Below are 17,266 nucleotides of genomic sequence, written 5' to 3' on the forward strand. Positions count from 1 at the left end.
CAGAGAGTCTCAGCAGGCCCTACTCATATTTTAAAACCGGCGCTTAAACTCCACAAACAACAGTCTCCACAACCTTAGGTGCTGCAGGCAGTCCCAACAAGCCCCACTTGCTTTTTAAAACTGGCAGTAAAACTCCAAAAGCAACTGTGTCAGTGATTTCAAGCACCGCAGGGCTTGTGTCTTCAATAGCTTATTTATTTCAGCAAATGAATCATCCTAAGAGAGCTGGAACTAAGAAATGCTGAGTGCTCAAAAACTAACACAGTTTTAAAATATATGAATATTTCCACATGGGAATGCATACAAATTAACTATAATCAATCACCAATAAGAAGGAAATTTGATTTGGATGGTTGCCATACTTAAACTGCTTTTCATTGGCACATAATATTCAGGACACTTCCTTTATTTCCATATTCTTACTGGCAACCTAGTTTGTCAAGTCTTTAAATCACATTTAGCCTTGATTCTGATTAGTGTTATAAAGCAATGTTCCAGCAGCACATACAAATACCCTCATTTCCAAAAGTTACTTCGGAATGCAAAATTACAATTTAATAACCTGTTAATAAGTGAAATAATTGTTTCAATATTTTAGGGAAAATCATGTGTTTTCGAACGTTAATCTTGCAATCCTCTTTTCAATCTTTATTCTTCTTCAGAGGTCAATGTTCATGGGTTAATTGTAGTATTCCACAAAGTCAATTAATATAAACAAAGTTTAAAGTAAATTTATTATCTAAGTACATATATATCACCATATACAACCCTGAGATTCATTTGTGTGCATGCTCAATAAATCCATAATAGAATAATAACCAAAATAAAATCAGTGAAAGACCACACTAACTTGGGCGTTCAACCAGCATGCAAAAGACAACAAACTGTGTAAATACAAAAAGAAAGAAATAATAAAAATAAATAAATAAATAAATAAATAAATAAATAAATAAATAAATATGGAGAGGGTAGATTAAATTAAAATAGTAGGACGCAGTCCGAAAACTAAGAGTTAATAGTAAACAACTAAATGTTCAAAGTAAAGATTTGGATACAAGATATGTTAATTAAATATTGAAATGCAAATTCAGATCAAAACTCTTAATAAAAATGTATTTATTTCAGCAAGAAAATTACGCTTGAATCAAAACTATGTAGTTCCTTTTAAATAAGACAAATGTACACTCTTTCTTGAAATCATTCAATTTCTAACTAGAACTTACTAGGCAAGCAGAGTTTAATCCTTAACACTCTTTTTGTGCCAAATATCTTTCTCTACTGACTTCCAAGAAGGAAAGGTAATTGGTTAGGGTAAAGTTAAACAGGAGCCAGTTCCGTCCCAGTACTGAACCCAAGTGTTGATCCTTTGACCCCTTATCTAAGAAAGGATGTGCTGAAACTGGAGAGGGTTCAAAGGAGGTTCACAAAGATGATTCCAGGATTGAATGGCTTATCATACAAAGAGCGTTTGATAGCTCTGAGCCTGTATTCATGAGAATTCAGAAGAATGAGGGGTGACCTCATTGAAACCTATCGAATGGTGAAAGGCCTTGACAGCATGGACATGAAGAGGATGTTTCCTATGATGGGAGTGTCTAAGACCAAAGGACACAGTCTCAGAATGGAAAGGATATGAGGAAGAATTTCTTTAGCCGGGGAGTGGTGAATCCACGGAATTTTTTTGACACAGGCAGCTGTAGAGGCCGAGTCTTTATATATATTTAAGGCAGAGGCTGATAGATTCTTCATTGATCAGGACACGAAGGGATACAAGGGGAAGGCAGGAGATTGGGGCTGAGAGGAAAAATGGATCAGCCATGATGAAATGACGGAGCAGACTCGATGGGCCAATTGGCCTAATTCTGCTCTTCTATCTTATGGTTCTATAGTCTTAATGTGATGTTAGGTTGGTAACCATGGCATGCATCACATCTGTATCTGTATCCCTATTCAATCCCTGCAGTGTTTGTGGAAGGAAACACAAAAAAAAAAACAATATCCCATCTAGAACATCCCCTGTGGTATGTTACTGGATCTGTGAATATGCAACTAAAAAAAGATTTGTACAGGCTGCTCCTGGGTAATGAATGGCTTCTGTTTTTAAAGATATCAGTCAACTTTGTCTGTAAGTCAGAAACACACACAAAAAGCACTTGATGTGATAATAATACCTCCCCAATATCATCATGAATGACACCAAAAGTACATAAAACTGATAAAAAAAGACCAATTACGAAAAGTGGAATGAGCGAAGAAATGTCATCTGTTTGAAGAAATCAATGTACCTCTGTTGACTTCGATAATATTATGCTGATTGTTGACTTTGATAATATTATGGGAACTCATTTATATGGAGCAGTATCCATAAGGTGGACATTTATAACCAGCGGATGGCCTGTATAGCTGATAAAACCAACTGAATACTGTATTCAGTTGATGATCATGTAATCTGAAGGAAACTTCAAACAAGCTCTTTGTCTGAAATGAAAGCATGATATGCAAGGTAAAAAAGCAGCTGAATAATTCTCTATTATCAATATGACAATGGGGTTGGAGCACGAAAATGGTACTAATTGTTCCCCCAAGTCCATCGTTAACTAATGCACACAAATGGATTTAAAATGTTTTTAAAGAAATATTGTTCGAAAAATACCTCTATATATTCAATATGTTAATGTTAAGTTTTAGTAAATATAGCTGAAAAAGGGGTTACGGTAGTAGGGGCCACAAGGAAGATGTAGAAGCATAGTGGTAAATAGGCAGAGTAATTGGATTAGCAAGAATGCAACAGATGGGATACAATGTGGAAAAAATTTGAGGTCATCAGTTTAGATAAGATAAAAACAGAAATTTTTTCATGATGAAAATTTTAAAGTAGTTGCTGTTCACGGGGATCTGGTTATCCTTGTATATGAATCACTGAAAGTTAACACACAGATCCAAGAATGATTAGGAAGGCAAAAGGATCTTTATTACCAGAGGATCTGAATATAACAGGAGAGACTACTGACTCCATTTGCTAGAGCACGCCCAAAACATTTGGTTCAGGTCTAGTCTCCTTACCTTCAATAGAAGGACTGCAGTCGGCATTCACTAGATTGTGGTATTAGGAGAGAGTAAGCAGACAAGCCCCGTGCTCCTGAGTTCTGAAAATCTTCTTGAAGAGCTTTACAGTTTAGATGCAGGGTTAAAGTCTCCCATCATTTAGGAACCAGGGACCATAGGGTCTCATAACAATACTCCCCTCAGAGATGGAAGGAAACGTCTTTCACCCAGAGACTAAAAAGCCTTTGGTATTCTTTGCCAAGAGGTTCAGTTAGTGTGTCTATTCAGTTGAGGGAATGATAGATTTTCAGGTCTTAGAAGAATCAAGGGACATGGTAGGATTGTGAAAGAAAGGGATTCTGAGATAAAGATCAGCCACAATCTTACTGAATGGCAAAGTGGGCAAAAGGAGATAAATAGCCTCCTCCTGTTTATATTGTTTAATATTTCACTAAAAGAATATTATCTATTCTACAGCCCTTGCTGTGCGTATGTACAAAGCTATGCAGCAGGTAAAACACTTTCTCAAAGATCACCCGAGCCAAAAGTTTTCTTCAGGCTTTTCAATGAGAATTCTTACTTGTGAACCTGCCAAAAGTTGAGTAAATCAATACAGAATCATCACATGCCTGAATATATTAGTACAATTGATTATTCTCACGATTGGTGTTAACCAATACACACATGCAACATTCCATAATTATGCCGTGTAAACAAGAGTAAACTCATGACGCAATGATAACTTAAAACGATAAACTCCAAAATATATCAACTAAATGTTTGTCAATATTAACAAAAACTTAAAACTCACAGATATTGCAGTTTTAAGGGCAAATAAAGAGAGAATAACGATATATGTCTTTCTACTGTGTGCCTCAAAGTGAATCCAAATTAACCCACACTGGAAATGATATTAAAGAAACAACTTATGTACTGGAAATGTTGTCCATACAAAATTAACTGCACCTCTAGAGGCCAGAACTCTCCCTGCCTGGCATCCATAGGATGTCAAACTTAACTACTGAAATTAAAACTCAAATGATCATTTCAGTAAGTCTTTGGCAAAAGAAAAGTAGTCTCAGAGACTGATCTTGCAAACAGTCTAAGTACACAATTTTTAACCATTCTCTCATCAAAAACACCACCTTGATGGCGCTCGTGGTGGGAATCAGCAAGAAATGCTGGGCCAGTTGACCAAGAGTAGAGGATGATCTGATCAGCATTTGGCATGATAAGCCGTATTAATATCAGTAAGAACATCTTTTCATTAGCTCTTCTGGGTTGATCGCCTGTTATGTGGGATCCTATTATGTACATAGAATACATAGAATATCTTTGTTTCATTAGATAAATAACTGAGCACAGCCTTGCTGTTGATAAAGAAACTGATATCATCTAGTTCTGTGTCCAGCTCCTCGATTATCATTACTGCCATCTCAACTGCTAGAAAATCAGTGCCGAGTTCAAGCCTTGCTATGGTGGGATCTGGTTTGGGAGCAAGCCTCCCTTGCCCAGGATAAATTCAATTTCAATATCTTTAGCAGAGACTGCAACCTTCAGGTATACAACAGCAGCAATATCTTTAGTTGATATACTGCAGACATTGCAAACATTTTTCTTTTGTGCTGAAGGTAGTGGAATCGTTGTGAAGGTTCTTGGAATTTTCAACCTTTTAAGATCCTGAAGGGAAGAAGCCTACTGCAGCCAATGCTCATGTTCTTTTTTAGGAAGTGGGACATCCCATCCACAGGTGTTCAAGGTCAACTTTCTTAACATTAGGCATCCCTGGATACTGACTGGAGCAGCAAATCTAAGAGGGTCAAATAGCACACCATGATACGTAAAACATCTTTCAGTATCAGAGACATGGAATCTAAGAGTGTTGACAATGGGGTCCCATGCAAGGCCCAGATTACGCTGCGTAGGAGGGAGGTCCTATCCAGAATCAAGATTTTGTAGAGTTTTGGCCAGATCTTCAGGTGGGAAATATTGCATGACATCACTGTTGAATGTAATTTTATGCAGTCTGAGATTAAACAGCACCAATATGTCTTGTCTACTTTCAGCACGCTGACTGCTTCTTCTGCACTGGACAATGATTTAAGACTATCAACAAAAAAAAAATGCCTTTTCATCTCCTTGTTTCAACCCTGAATTCCTTCCTTCCCTCGAAAGCTCTCCTCTTAAGACCATAGATTGCCACCGCTGGTGAGGGACAGTTACCAAATGCATGAACTCCAGAATCTGAGGAAGTCTCGATGATCTTCTTTCAATGGGAAGCTGTTTGATTTTGTTCGATGTCTGCCATCACTACAATGGTCTCAGTTCTGAAGCGCAGGAGGACTGCGAGCCGACTGTTGTTGAGGTCTGGACCCTATGAGAACAGTGATACGCCTTCGAACTGTGCACTTGGATCAGAGGCAATTCATATTTATGCAGGTGGCAAACACAGACATTGGGCAAATTCCAGTTTTCTTTGCTTGCGTCTGGTGGAGGCACAAACACAGCATGATTGTTCTGAGGAGTCTCTCCATGAACTCCGTGTAATGATCTTTTATTTTTGGTTTCCCTTTCAATGTCTGACTGAGGGACATGAGTCAACTAAGGGACTGCTCTCTGTTCTTTGGTAGTTGTCATGGCGAGTGTAAAGGAAGATGAGCTACTCGACTGTTTGACTTGTCGTTGCTAAACTCTTTGTTCATGATTCAAATTAAGACTTCATTTTCGATGGAAGGTGCCAGTTTATAATCATATCCCCTGTGACAGAAGATCAGCTTGTCTCAATCTGGTTGAGCAGAGGTATGTATGTCAGGGCAATTGGTTTGCTTTCCTAACAATCTTCTCTTTCATACAGGTTCTACCATCACAGGGTCTGAAATGACTTGGGTACCTGTTCTCCAAGACATTAATCTTAGATGTGCTAACAGTGGGCTACTGAGCACCATTGAAGCAGTCTTCATCCATTATGACCCAACTCAGGTCCAGTTGTTCCGTATAAGGTGCATTGTGCCAACCGTTGCACTTTTCATACATACTTCATGAGCATGGATGGTGTCTGCCAAGCAACAGGGGAATCTCAGCTGATGAAAGTGGGGGAATCTTGCCAGCCATGGCCTCAAGATGTGAATGACCATGTGCAGCTTCAGGAATTGGGATTTCATCTCTGTTGTTGGGAATTTGTTCACACTCAATGAAGGTTGGCAAGGGTAAGCAGACATCCACTCCTATGGACTCCATGACAAATCCATTGGCTCTTCCCCTAGCAACTTCTAATGGTCCAGAACATGTCCTTAGAGTGTACAGGGAAACAGAATATGTCAAATAATGTTGATTTTACCAATGCCACATTGCGCTGATCATCCAATATCACATATGCCTTTATCTTTTGCTCAGGATGTCCTTTCAGGTTGATGTTGGCTAGACTCATTTCAGAGCAGGTTTTGCCTTGGAAGCCCTTCCCACCTGCCTCTGTGCATGAGGAAGAAGCTACATCTGACGGATGCTCAGCTGGCTTCCCGCCACGCTGCGGGTGTGCCGGAACCAGTAGTAGCCCAAGGTGGTGGTCCTGAATGAAATACTGATATGTGCTGGCCAATGTTGCACTCCATGCAGTGTATGATAGCTTTACAGTCCTCTATTTGGTGCTCCGTGGAAGCACAACATTTGGAACACATTTAGAAAGTGTCTCCAATCTTCAAGCATTTTTTTCCTTTGAATCTTCTGCATTTCCTGAAGAGGTAAGGTTTCTCGTGGACAAAGCATTGTCTCTCGGGGTTCATGATAAAGTTTTCTACTTCAGTTTCATTGACTGTGACAGGGGTTTAAGCTTTCCATGCTTTTGCTGAAGGCCTCTCTTTGAAGGATGCGTTACCGAAAGTTGAGAGCACTAAACTAGGGTCATCTCACATTTCTGCTTGACCGCAGATGAATTCCACAAAGAATGAAGATGGTGGATGGGGGACATGATGCTTCATTTTATACTTGAACCCTTCAGTTATCCACTGGTCCTGGATGTTGTTTTGTAGTCTCTCCACCATAGGGTTTATTCCTCATGCTCTTTCCAAGAAACTCAGTTCTAATAGGTAACCCTCATTTTTTGCAGCTTGCAGTTCCAACAACAGACTCGTAAACTTCAGTAGCTTCTGTGGTTCTTTGTGTGAGAGTTAAGCAACATTATCGAGTCTGCTGAAGAGAGATTTTGATTGCCTCTGCCTCAGCATTTGTAAACATTTAACTTGATTGCTAGTGCGAACTGCTCTAACCCTGTTTGCATATTGCAGTGACTCCCCACCAAGCCACTTACAGAGAAGGTCTCGCTCTTCATTAGGTTTGAAACTTAGTCATTGTACGGTGTTGCATAATCTTGATTTCCAGTTCAGATAACTGGCACACTGGTTGTCGAACGCTTTTTGTCCTGCTGTGACCAGCTCTCGACGAGCAAGAATCCAAAGCAAATCTAATGCACCAGCAGCTCCTTAATGAGAGTATTGCGGAGACCTGTTTGCCAAATGTGTGTCCTGGGATGGATGAAAGCTCGGTCTGTTCAGGTTTGTGCAGATGGGACTGACATCCATAGCAACTCTTGACTGAGGTTTTTTGCTGTGCTGGAACTGCAGAAAGGGCTGCTGTGGGTTTTTTTTCCTGCTGTAGACCTTGACTGTCAATACCTGGACTAAGTGAAAAACATCTTAGCTGTGTGGTGTGAACATTTTGTCCTTATAGAGCTGAAGCACTGTCTTTTACAGCCAAATGCATTTGGACATATTTTTAATATTCAAGTTCAAGTTTATTGTCATCTGACTGTACATATATACAACCAAATGAAACAATGTTCCTCTGGACCACAGTGAGCCACACAACATATGCCACACACAACACATAACCATATAACCAAATAACAATTACAGCACGGAAGCAAGCCATCTTGGCCCTTCTTATCCATGCCAAACGCTTACTCGCACCTAGTCCCACCGACCTGCACTCAGCCCATAATCCTCCATTCCTTTCCTGTCCATATACCTATCCAATTTTTTTCAAATGACAATATCGAACCTGCCTCTACCACTTCTACTGGAAGTTCGTTCCACACAGCTACCACTCTCTGAGTAAAGAAGTTCCCCTCGTGTTACCCCTAAACTTTTGCCCCCTAACTCTCAACTCATGTCCTCTTGTTTGAATCTCCCCTACTCTCAATGGAAAAAGCCTATTCACATCAACTCTATCTATCCCCTCATAATTTTAAATACCTCTATCAAGTCCCCCCTCAACCTTTTATGCTTCATAGAATAAAGACCTAACTTGTTCAACCTTTCCCTGTAACTTAGGTGCTGAAACCCAGGTAACATTCTAGTAAGTCTCCTCCGTACTCTCTCTATTTTGTTGACATCGTTCCTATAATTTGGTGACCAGAACTGTACACAATACTCCAAATAAACCAAAGTATAATACAATAAATAACTCACTCAAATGGATTTCAAAATGCATCAAGTAATGTGCAGCTCAGGTAAAGAGGAAAGTAAACAGCTTGCTGTCCTAGTGACGAGACTTTGCTGGTCGCAGAGTATTCATTAATCTCACAGCATAAGGGAAGAAGCTGTTACCAAGTCTAGCAGACCTAGTCGTGATGCTTCTATATCTCCTTCCTGATGGTAGTGAGTCAAAGTGATTGTGGGATGGGTAGTAGCAATACTGAACAATTCTTTGGGTTGCTCACCTGCAATGCTTCCAGTGAATGTCACAAACAGGGGAGAGGGAGACCCCAGCGATCCTCCCATTGGTCTTAACTGTCCTTTTTAGGGCCATAAGGTCCAATGCCTTGCAGCTTCCGTACCACACAATGATGTAGCCAGGCTGGACACTCTCGATGGTGCTCCTGTAGAAAGTTGTAAGAATGGGGGCAGGGGGACTTACAGGCCTCAATTTCCTCAGAACGTGTAGACTTTAGCATACTGCATTGGCTGTTGTGACAGCATTCCCGATGCAGCAGAGACAATAATGTAGGAAGCAGCAGCTAAGGCTCTTTCCTGAGCGCACTTAATGTACCCTCGATCCTTGCTCTCTCCATGCCTACGCGAGCTTTCTCGATTTGCAGCTCCACATTTAGCATACACTGCTCTCATTCTTGCTGCTTTAGGCGCATGCCGCAGCTAGGCTGATTATGGCATTGTTCGAGCATCCTGAAGATGCGACCGATGAGCCATGCTCTGACCTGGCTTCCAGGTCTTGACAACAGACATTGCTTGGGTCGGAAACTGGCGTTGCTATGTAAAGTGTTCAGATGTGTCTCCAGTCTTCAGGTGATGCCTTTAAAAAGACGAGTTATCTTTTCAGTCTACTGCCCTTGCAGCAGTATTTACAAAGCTATGCAGTGAGTTAAACATTTCCTCAAAAAATAACCGGAGACAGAAGCAGAAAGTTAAGTAAAGTACATATTAAGTTCTATACAGAATCATTGTATGCTTGAATATATTAATACTGTCAATTATTTTCACGATTGGTGTTAACCAAGGTAATACACACATGCATCTTTCCATAACTATACCATGTAAACAAGAGTAAACTCAAGGTGCAATGAAACTTAACAAATATAAACATAATATTTCCTTCAAATGTATCTACTAAATATTTACCAAAGGTAACAAAATCCGCACTCACAAATATTGATATTTCAAGGGGAAATAAAGAGAGGTTGGAGATGGATGTCTTCCCACCTGGCTCGTCAAATTGAATCCAAATTAATTCACACAGGAACTGATATAAAATACATCTTATATACAGGAAGTGACGTCCATACAAAATGAACTGCGCTTCCAGGCACCAAAATATGTATATTTAAGTCTGACCTGTTGATCAGATAGTTTTGTATTAAATGTGATTCCTAAGTCAATTGCAAGCTATTTTTGCAGTACCAACATTCTGCTCAACAAAGACAACAGACCTGTTTGGATCTCCTGCACTGATGCAGGAGATCTGTCCTTTATTCTGCTGGATTTTAAGTGTTGGCATAAAATAAAAGGAATTTGTACTCCAAACTGGTATGTGCTACACATCACATGGTGCCCAAAGTAGCTTGTCTGATCACCAGTGAAGCAAACAGAGCTTGTAGCTGGACATTTTGGTACATGAATCATGCCTCTTGAACACTGAGACAGAGGTTGGAGACATCAACCAAGCTGAGGCTTATGCTAAACCTTACCAACCAACTTTCTAGGTATCAGTTTCAACCTTTGCTTTGAAAACAGTCAGGTGATCCTTATTTTATCATGTATTTATTCCACAGAATAGACTACAAGCTTTGGATGTGCCTACATCTTGAAGATAACCCACCTGACAAATACAATTTGCTGCCTATCTGAGATGGCAGAGTGTGTTTTCAATCATCAGAAAGGAATTTTGCACATCAATTCCCTTCACCTCGACAATTCCTACAATCTCTTTACCCTGAAGCATCCAACTGTATCTAGCCACATCATAACATCTAAACTAAACCACAACATATATCAGCTGCCAGAGTTTTGTTCTTAAAACAAATTCCACAATGATTGCATTTTGCAGACCTGTAGATCGATTGGAGATCAAAGATCAAATACAGTTATCTCTTAAATGTGTCTCCTCAAGTCCATTAGAACATTATTTTCTGCTTTTCACTTATCAATTAAAGATGGATTAGTCATGGATAATGTTTGGGTCAGGAAGCAGAACAGGTTTCTATTTTTAATGCTGTTTAAGTGCAACAAAGAAATGCATGCATGCGACAGAATTTCACCTGAAGGATTATAAGAAGCAGGTGCTAAAAGCTATTCTTTTTCTATTTCTGATGGTCACTTCCCCAGGGGCAAAATGACTGGTAAATCTGAAGATGCACATATATTGTTCCAGTGAAGGAGGTGCTGGCTCTGGAAGAGGGATGAATGGCCACCTGTTTATGGACAGTATAAAGTGACGCCTTGCTGCTTTGCTATCGTAAGAGAAAGCTAAATAGATACATACAAATACACCCGTTGCAGCTTAGTTCAGTCTGATAATTCAAAACCAATTGTATTTCTAAACATTCGTGCTGTTTCTGCACTACATACTGAACTAGTATAGGGGTGCTTGTAATTCAACTCAGCTGACAGCTCAATGAAAAAAATATATCAAATCATAAATTTCAGAGCACTACAGAGAATTCCCTAAGAACACTAAGAACTATTTTGCTAGTAATTCTAAACATGCACCAGTGAAATACAATCTTTTTTGTTCCTTTTGATTATATCAGAAACCTTTTTTTTTGATAATGGAACTAACAGCAAAATATAAAAAGCAAAGAAACGGATTTAAAAGCGTTATTTCTTTGCTTCTGTTTGGAGAGTCGGCTATTTTGGAATTTATCAATTTTTCATCATTATATCTATTTGCTATTGCTGAAAGAATTGTGGAGGATTGGTCCTGTTCACGTTTGAAACTTGGATTGCTTTGTTCTCTGTTAGGGATTTTTTGAAAAGGGGTTTACTCAGTCAATTCACGTCATACCACATAAGAGTAAGGAGAGAGAAGTCAGGGTGATAGATCTGAATTGCTATTCGGATGATCACACCAAGGTATAGGACTGCTTCTTTGGTGGTTTAAACACTAATTGGACCCCAGATCTCTGAGAAAACTTGAAACATGATTTTCATTATTCCTGTTAGAATATTTCTGCCTCACCCAATATACTTGTAAAGTGAGAATTTGTGTTTGTTAGGGTTATTGCTGTTAATGAGATTTTATTAAGAGTGCTGTCTTAAAACTGCAAGTTTAGAGGGTATCTTTTGGTACCTTCAAGCCTGAAAATATGGACATCTTTAGCCTCCTTCTTTGAACTACTGCCTTCAATTCACTCCTCAAATAAAATCAATACTTCCCATCACAGCTAGTTAATTCTCACTCCAATTCAACCACTCATTTTCCTTTAGAGTATTTGAAGCTATTTCCACCTGCAAGACCATGGAGCATTACTCTAAATTTGCCATTTGAATCTCATCAACTAGCCACTTGCTAAAAGGAACAGATCTAGTGAAAGTCACAACTGATATCCTTTGCTTCGGTGAGTATTTCCTCAAGCTACTTTCTTCCTCCTTCCATTCCACTGGACTTCGTGATTTAGTTCCATTCTTCAGCTTCCGGCCAATCCACACTAGCCACGGGTACTTTTGCCCATCCATGTACTGTTGCTTGTTTGCCTCATATTCCTTCCAATATCTGGTGATATCACTCACTGAGTTCTGTATACCAAGCCTCATACCTCCAGTTCTCAATGGGCTTTCTTCCCCTAAGTCAAGCTGCTGATAATTCAAGGTTTTATTTTTTTTTAATTGAAGCTGGTTTCTTTTGCTGAGGTAATAGATTTTTCTCGTCTATCACTCACCCCTCTTCACCCCACCACCAGCCATTAATAACCAAAAGAAACACCAGAGTGTCAACATCCTGTGAGGTGCTTGGGTTTATAAACAGTACGTGCTTCAACCTTTAGAAGCCACTGTACAATATAACCTTCTTTACAAATGAGAAACAGTTAATCAATTTAAAACCATTAGCACCAGACTAGTTTCCTGACTATTGCCTCAAGAAGTTGATTGCATTTTTTAAGCTGTTCATGGGTCTTATAATGAAAATTAATTATTTTTGTCTAGTTCTGTTTTGATGACAATTGTTTTAAACACAGCCAGCGTTTAAGAAAAAGCTGCCTTTACGATTCATGTGCCAAAGCTTTTAAGCTGCAGTGCTTCCAGGTACATCAACGTGAGCTGCAGAGAGAAATGATCTTTCAAGAATTGCTGGATTCTGGAATGGTTTCAGAAGCCTGGAATATTGCAAATGTCACTCCACTCTTCAAAAGGGGAGATAGGCAAAGTAAAGGAAACTATAGGCCAGTTAGTCTGACCTTAGTGGTTGGGCAGATGTTCGAGTCAATTATTAAGGATGAGGTCAGAGGAGAACTGGAGGCATATGATAAAATAGGCTATAGTCAGCAAGTTTTTCTCAAGGGAAAATCTTGCCTGACAAATCCATTGGAATTATTTGAAGAAATAACAAACAGGATAGACAAAGGAAAATCTGTTGATGTTGTGTACTTGGATTTTCAGAAGGCCTTTGACAAGGTGCCATTCAGCCCATTGAGTCTGTTCCACCATCCCATAATGGCTGATCCTGGATCCCACTCAACCCCATACACCTGCATTCTCGCGATATCCTTTGATACCCTGATCGATCAAGAAACAATCAACTTCCACCTTAAATATATCAACGGACTTGGCCTCCGCTGGTCTGTGGCAGAGCATTCCACATATTCACTACTGTCTGGCTAAAAAAATCCTCCTTATCTCTGTTCTAAAAGATTGCTTCTCAATTTTGAGGCTGTGCCCTCTAGGTCTGGATAGCCCCACCATAAGAAACATCTTCTTCCAAATCCACCCTACCTAGTCCTTTCAACATTCAGTAGGTTTCAATGAGATCCCCACACATTCTTCTAAATCCCAGTGCGTACAGGCCCAAAGCTGCCAAAAGCTCCTCGTAAGTTAACGCCTTGATTCCCAGAATCATCTTCATGAATCTCCTCTGGACTCTCTACAATGAGAACACGTCCTTTCTGAGATATGGGGCCCAGAACTGTTGACATGAGGCTGCTGATCAAGCTACAAGCCCATGGTATTGCAGTCAAGATTCCAGCATGGATCTAGTAGTGGCTGATTGGTAGGAGGCAAAGAGCGGGAATAAAGGGAGCCTTTTTTGGTTGGCTGCCTGTTACTAGTGGTGTTCCATAGGGGGCTTGTTGGGACCGATTCTTTTTACATTATATGTCAATGATTTAGATGATGGAATTGATGGATTTGTTGCAAATTTTGCAGATGATATGAAGATAGGTAGAGGGGCAGCTAGTTTTGAGAAAGTAGAAAGGCTACAGAAAGACAAACAGATTAGGAGAAAGGGAAAGAAATAGCAAATGGAATACAGTGTCAGGAAGTATATAGTCATGCACTTTGGCAGAAGAAATGAAAGGGTAAACTATTTTCTAAATGGAGAGAAAATATAAAACTCTGCAGCACAAAGGGATTTGGGAGCCCTTGTGCAGGATTCCTTTAAAGGTTAATTTACAGGTTGGGCCTGTGGTGAGGAAGGCAAATGTGATGTCAGCATTCATTTCCAGAGGACTAGAATACAAAAGAAGGGTGTAATGCTGAGACTTTATAAAGCACAGGTGAGGCCTCACTTGGAGAATGTGAGCAGTTTTGGCCCCTTATCTTAGAAAGGATATGCTGAAACCGGAGAGGTTCACAAAAATGATTCCAGGATCGGATGGCTTGTCATATGAGGAGTGTTTGATTGCTCTGGGCCTGTATTCACTAGAATTCAGAAGAATGAGGGGAAACCTAGTTGAAACCTATCTAACCTGATAATGTTAATGTGGAGAGGATGTTTCCTATGATGTGAGAGTCTAAGATCAGAGGACACACCCTCAGATTAGAGGGGTGTCCTTTTAGAACAGAGAAGAGCGGAAATTTCTTTAGCTAGAGAGGTGTGAATCTATAGAGTTCTTTGCCACAGATAGCTGTGGAGGCAAAGTCTTAAGGAAGAGTTTGATAGATTCTTGATTGGTCAGGGCATGAAGAGATATGAGGAGAAGGCAGGAAAGATTGGGGCTGAGAGGAAAATTGGATCAGTCATGATGAAATGGCAGAGCAGACTCGATGGGCCAAATGTCCTAATTCTGATCCTGCATCTTATGGTCTTATAATTCAAAACTAAAATGAGGGTGTGAGATCTATCTAAATCAAGATGTTCAAAGTTCAGAAAATCTCAAGACATTTTTTTTGAAAAGCTCTGTTTGGACTAGGAATTAATTTGAGCATCTAAAAAGGAAGAAAAATTATAAATGTTTTAAACATCATACTTGGAGTACTGTGCTCAGTTCTGGTCGCCTCACTACAGGAAGGATGTGGAAACCATAGAAAGGGTGCAGAGGAGAGTTACAAGGATGTTGCCTGGATTGGGGAGCATGCCTTATGAGGGTAGGTTGAGTGAACTCGGCCTTTTCTCCTTGGAGCAACAGAGGATGAGGGGTGACCTGATAGGGGTGTATAAGATGATGAGAGGCATTGATTGTGTGGATAGTCAGAGACTTTTTCCCATGGCTGAAATAGCTAACACGAGAGGACACAGTTTTAAGGTGCTTGGAAGGAGGTACAGAGGAGATGTCAGGGGTAAGTTTTTTACACAGAGAGTGGTGAGTGCGTGGAATGGGCTGCTGGCGACGATGGTGGAGGCAGATACGATAGGGTCTTTTAAGAGACTCCTGGACAGGTACATGGAGCTTAGAAAAATAGAGGGCTATGGGTAATCCTAGGTAAATTCTAAGGTAAGGACATGTTCAGCACAGCTTTGTGGGCCGAAGGGCCTGTATTGTGCTGTAGGCTTTTTATGTTTCTATGTTTCTGAAGTGTTCAACTTCCTACTGTCATGTCAATAAAAATAAAAAAGTCTAAAACAAAGCTTTAAGATTTATAAACTTAATTCTTAAGAGATGCAAGCATATTACCTAGGTCTAGAAGCATTAACATAAGCTTGTGCTGTGCATATAGAATTGTGTTGTGCTCAAGTTGAATAATGTACAGTTATTGTGGAACTGTCTAGTCCATGCTTTCTCATTGTTTCTCTTTGTGACAGCATGCACGCACACACTCAGACTTAGTCCTGGGTTTATGTCGATGCTAGGAGTATAAGCATTTGCTGTTCTAACAGGGGGACCAAAGTGACTTTGGTACAGCCTGAGATGGATTTGCTGCTGGCTTAGACTTATCTAGTATTACAGCTCTGACCTGACCCTGCACATTCACCAGCAAGTGCATCCATCAGGAAGAGAACTGGAGAAAGAAAGTGGGCGATGATTCATTTCTGAGAAACAAAATTCCTCCGTGCCTAACCCAGGTACGTTCCTACTGCTACATGCCATTTCATGGGTGGTGGCTGATGGAGAGAGCCGTGAAACACGACCTCAAGCTCTTATGGCCAACCCTCAACCCTGTGGATCTTAGAAATCATGTCTCACCTACACAAGCTCTACACATAAAGTAAAATCACCAGAGCAGAAACTTGCAACAAATATCACTCGAGCTGCAGCATGCTCCTGATGGACTGCATGAATGCAGCCACTGAATTTCACCAATGTCCCAGTTGCAGTGTTCCACCACGTACAAACTTCATTAGGCTCCAGTGCTTCCCTACAATTATCATTCTGCATTGAGGCTTCTCCCTGCTGCTCCTGGATTTGTCCATTGAAATTTGGTCCTACTCATATCTACTTCAGCAGGAACCTGAAGAAGGGCCTCGGCCCAAAATGTCAACTGTTTATTCATTTTCATAGATGCTGCCTGAACTTCTGAGTCCTTTCAGTATTTTGTGATTGTTGCTAAGGATCCTCAATTCTGACATAATAGTAGGAGAGAAGCACTGGAACCTAGTAAAGTTTATGCATAGTTATAGTTGTGTTCCAGTTCCTAAGGTTGTCATAGTCAGGGCTGGTATAAGCTCCCACTCCCTATAAAGTGCTCCAAATAGCGTGCATCTCTAACAGCCTCTGACAACCAAGTCCAACTCTTGGCCTTCACGAGGGGCTTAGCTACTAGACCTGGCGGAACTGTTTCTACTGACAAGAGAAGGGGCAAAGGTGGACCACTGACGCCTCAAAACCAGTTGCTTTGGGCAGGTGGGGCTCATCAGCCTTGGACGGCTGCCTTCTTAGGAGAAGGGAAACTCTGATTTTAAACCTCCACTGCCTTGCGGCCATACCCACCCACGGGAAAGGCTTCTGGAGTAAACCCCGAGGAAGAAATCCAGAGCCGGGGTCCCTAAGGCAGTTCGATGTTGTTTAGAACTTCACTCTGGCAACCTCTGCGATGACACTGGTGCCAAGCTGTATCGGCGCTTGCCCTTCCCTTGGACGACATCAGTCACATTGTGAGGGAGAACCTGCTGCGTGGGCAACAGCCAGTTCTTCAAACCTTCCTGTCCAGGCTTGAGCCCTGGAGAGGACACAGACCACCAGAGGTGCAAACCTGTGATCCCCTGGGATCGACGGCTGCCTACTACTACTTAGTTGTAATCCACAAGCTCAGCGGCCTATCCCACAATACAGGTATACATCGGTGTGGAAGGGGCAGTGAGGGTGTTGTCAGCATGCCAGGAGTTACTTTGGTCTCTGACATGA

Source organism: Hemitrygon akajei, chromosome 22 (genome assembly GCF_048418815.1).
Source record: "Hemitrygon akajei chromosome 22, sHemAka1.3, whole genome shotgun sequence".
Lineage (NCBI taxonomy): Eukaryota > Metazoa > Chordata > Chondrichthyes > Myliobatiformes > Dasyatidae > Hemitrygon > Hemitrygon akajei.